Source organism: Drosophila mojavensis, unplaced genomic scaffold (genome assembly GCF_018153725.1).
Source record: "Drosophila mojavensis isolate 15081-1352.22 unplaced genomic scaffold, ASM1815372v1 contig_72, whole genome shotgun sequence".
NCBI classification, from domain to species: Eukaryota; Metazoa; Arthropoda; class Insecta; order Diptera; family Drosophilidae; genus Drosophila; species Drosophila mojavensis.
The window spans coordinates 2970694-2974972 of record NW_025318897.1 but is presented as its reverse complement, the minus strand read 5'-3'; the positions used below and the strand labels follow the sequence as shown (position 1 = coordinate 2974972).

The following is a 4279-nucleotide window of genomic DNA, read 5'->3' as shown; positions in this document are numbered from 1 at the left end:
GCATCTTTACAGTAAGAGATCTTGATGATTCTTTGACTGTAAACTTAATTTTAATCTTCATATTTCTACCATCATAAATGAAGCCAAAAGTGTGCTTGGCTTTATTAAACGTTGGTCTAAGGAATTTAAAGATCCATTTATTACCAAGCAATTATATATTTCGCTTGTGCGTCCCATCTTAGAGTATTGCTCAGTTGTATGGTCTCCGCAGCATAAACTGTATCAGGATCGTATCGAATCGGCTCAAAAACAGTTTCATCTCTTTGCTTTAAGGGACCTTAAATGGGACAGTAATGTACGATTACCGTCTTACCATAGTAGGCTCCAGCTCATTGATCTTCCATCGTTAATCAATCGCAGAACAATTTTAGGAATTGTCTTTCTGCACAAATTGATTAGCGGTGACATTGATTTGTCCTCTTTGCTGATGCGTCTTAATATTTCGGTTCCGTCCCGAACAACTAGACATTATCGTCCGCATAATTTACCTGTGCGCACTACGGATTATTCTTTGAATAGTGCGTTTTCTGTTCTAAGTGTTCATTTTAATAAATATTATCACGTATTTTCATTAGAGCAATCTCTTCCTAAAAAAAATCTCTTCTATTAGCTTATCTCAAGGAAACCACTCGCAATGCACAGGCATAAGCACTGGTATACATTTCGTTGCCAATGTTGTGTAGTGGTTTCTCGATCATATCCTATATTCCTATTTGTCTCTTGTTAACTCATTTCATTTAATTTCTTATTCTTTTCTCTTTTTACTATTTCTTTTAATATTGGTAATACTTTCCTCTTTATACCCTGAACCCATTGAAAATGGGAAATCAGGGTATAATGTGAATAACTTGTTGTGAAAAGTATGTAACAGGCAGAAGGAATCATCGCAGACCCCATAAAGTATATATATTCTTGATCAGGACGACGAGCTGAGTCGATATAGCCCTGTCCGTCTGTCTGTCCGTCCGTCCGTCCGTCCGTCCGTCCGTCCGTCCGTCCGTCCGTCCGTCCGTCCGTCCGTCCGTCCGTATGAGCAAAAGGATCTCAGAAGATATAAGTGCTAGAGAGCTGAAATTTGGCATGCATACACGTGTATACCATAGGCAGTACGAGTTTGCTTTATTTTCTCGATAACTCATCCGATAACTTTTTTATCGAGAATAATCGAAAAATCGACTTGGTTTTTTCAGCATAGTTTGAACACTTTTAAACCTGGAGACTTCAAATTTGCGTTGTATATTAAGTTAATGGATACAAAGATTTTGTAATTTACAGATTTTTGATACCACGCCCCCTTCGCCCCCAATTTGTAAAAAACGCATTTCAAGTACTAGAGACTTGTGCTTTGGAATGTACACACATTTTAACCATATGATTATGTTTTGAAAGTTTCATTAAGATTGTATGTCTACAAAAGAAATTTTTCAACAAATATATTCTCATAATATTGCTCACACTGCAGCGCAGTCGCTGCTTACTGCGCAGTTAGCAGAGCGCGTGCTTATAAATGCATGTGTATGTATGTGTACATAGAAGAAGTGCAGAATGATTAGAATATCAGCTTGGAGGGTTCAGGGTATCTCCTAGTCGAGCAGTCTCGACTAGAGCCTTCTTACTTGATCTTTACTAATACTTTTACCTTAAGATTTGTTATAATTTTAATTATATTAACTATAGTTAAGCTCTTTTAATATCTAATTTTAAGTTTTCCACTGTCTTTTCATAGTTTCAATAGTATCACTGACCACATTTGGCTGTGAAGTGGGGCATAGCTCGCCGGACTGACAAATAAAATACCCCCATCGGGTTGGTGATACTATTGTTATAATGTGTTGTAATTTTGATAGGCTATTTTAATTTTAATTGACTCTAGTTTTGTCAATAACTTTTAATAAATAAATAAATAAATCATGGAGAAGTTTTTGAAATATAATGTATTAATTGGACGTGAAATTTTTAGCCAAGGTTTTGGCGTAACTTTGGACGCTGACAAATTCCAGATTTACGAGACCAAAAGGGTAGATTCGCTTATAATAACCAATTATGGAGAAGTTATTACATTAAATAGTGAATTAGATGATTCAGATAAGGTAGCCTTTAGAAATATTTTAAAATGCTATTCTGATCGGTTTATTGATGGAATACCAAAGACTAAGGTCACCAGGGCAGTTGGAAATCAAACTAATAGATCAGCAAAGGACAGTACAGCGCCGGCCATATAGACTTAGTGAGGACGAAAAAAGCAGAGTGCGTTGTAAAATTGAACAATTACTTAAAGCTAAGATTATTCGTCCAAGTTGTTCACCCCCTGCTAGTCCATGATGTTAGTCAAAAAGAAGAATGGTACTTGTCGACTTTGTGTGGACTATCGCATGTTAAACGAAAATACAGTTACTGATAAGTACCACTGACCAGAGAACACATAGACTAGACATTTAATACAAAGTTTTTCAACACCGAAAAATCTGTCTCCTAGGGCCTATCAATTTCGTATTTGCTGGGCTCTTCACTTTTGGGTTCGGGCTATACACATATATGTATACACAGAGTATTGGGAGTGTGTGTGTGCATGCTCATACCCTTCCCACAAATAATAACGAAAACGCAAATATTTTGTACGATCTTGGTAAACGGCAGTCTAACGCGAAGAAATCTCAATTTTCTTGAGCTGCCGCTTGTGCTCACATGCATACATACATATACATATTTGAGAGAGCAGAGAGCAGAGAGAGCGAGAGAGCAAGAACAAAAATTGAGCATAGAGGCATCTTTTATTCAACATTTGACCATCTCGGTCGAGCGCATGAAGCGAAATGATTGTGCTTTCGAATATTTTCGTAGCCCGAACCTAAGAGTGAAGAGCCAAGCAAATACGAAATTGATAGGACCTAGGAGACAGATTTTTCGGTGTTGAAAAACTTTGTACTACATGTCTAGTCTATGTGTTCTCTGGTCAGTGTAAATACCCGTTGCCCCTCATCTCAGACCAAATTTCCAGACTTCGTGGTGCTAAATATTTTTCATGCTTAGATATGGCAAGCGGGTTTTAACAAATTCCAGTGCACAAAGACTCGATTGAACGCACGGCAATCGTAACGCCTGAAGGTCAAAAAGAGTTCTTGACAATGCCATTTGGTTTGGAAAATGTGTTTCAGCGGGCAATAATTAAGGCATTAGGGACTTTAGCTTATACTTATGCAATTGTATATTTATATCGATGATGTTCTCATAATAGCTGAAAGCAAAAAAGATGCGTTAGTTAGACTACAGACAGTACTAGACGTTTTAAAAAAGTCTGGATTTTCTTTTAATGTCACCAAATGTTTATTTCTCCCAACTAGAATAGAGTATCTATGATTTGAACTGAGCAATGGAGAAACAACAAACACACGAAAAATTCAAGACTAAGCTAAGACAGTTCATTGGGTTGGCCTCTTACTTTCGTCAATTTGTGTTAAACTTTTCACAGACACTTAAGCCCGTTAATATCTGACATCTAAGAAAAACACGCCAGTATTAATCATATTCGATCCAAAATACCCGATAGAGCTGCATACAGACGCAAGTTGTGTTGTCTATGGAGCGATACTGTTGCATAAAATTGACAACAAACCTCATGAGTATTACAGTAGGTGTACGTCTGCCGCCGAATCCAGGTACCATTCATACGAATTACAGACGCTAGCAGTGGTAAATGCACTTAAACATTCGACATTATTTGCAGGGACGTAAGTTTGTCAGCCGTACGAAAACAGATTTGACACCGAAGGTTCATAGATGGTGGCCATTTTTGCAGGCATTTGATTTCGAATTAGAGTATAGAAAAGGCGAGCTAATGGCGCATGTTGACTTTCATTCTCGGAATCCAATGCACAAAGAACACAAAAGTATCAATAAAATACCTGAATTGAGAACTAATTTAACTGAAGTCTCAGACAATTGGTTGATTTCAGAAAAACAGCGAGACTCTGAAATACAAGATATAATACAAAAGCTAAATTGTAATGAGTCACTAGGAAATCTGGACAATACATATGAATTGCAAAAAGGAATACTGCATAGAAAAATACAGCGAAATAGTAAGACCAAATGTTTACCGGTAATCCCAAGAGCTTTAGATGGGCAGTCATAAATCACGTTCATGAAGCAATTATGCATCTTGGACGGGAAAATATGCTAGACAAAGTTTATTGGTATTATTGGTTTGAAAACGTGTCAAAATATGTGCGTAGGTTTGTAGAAAATTGCATTACATGCAAAGTATCTAAGCCACCTGTGG

At 37.1% G+C, this 4279-nt stretch overlaps 1 pseudogene; it reads left to right on the top strand.

Annotated features, from left to right (window-relative positions):
• Positions 1-1575: 1575 nt before the first annotated feature.
• Positions 1576-2445, top strand: LOC122757427 (annotated as a pseudogene).
• Positions 2446-4279: the final 1834 nt, after the last annotated feature.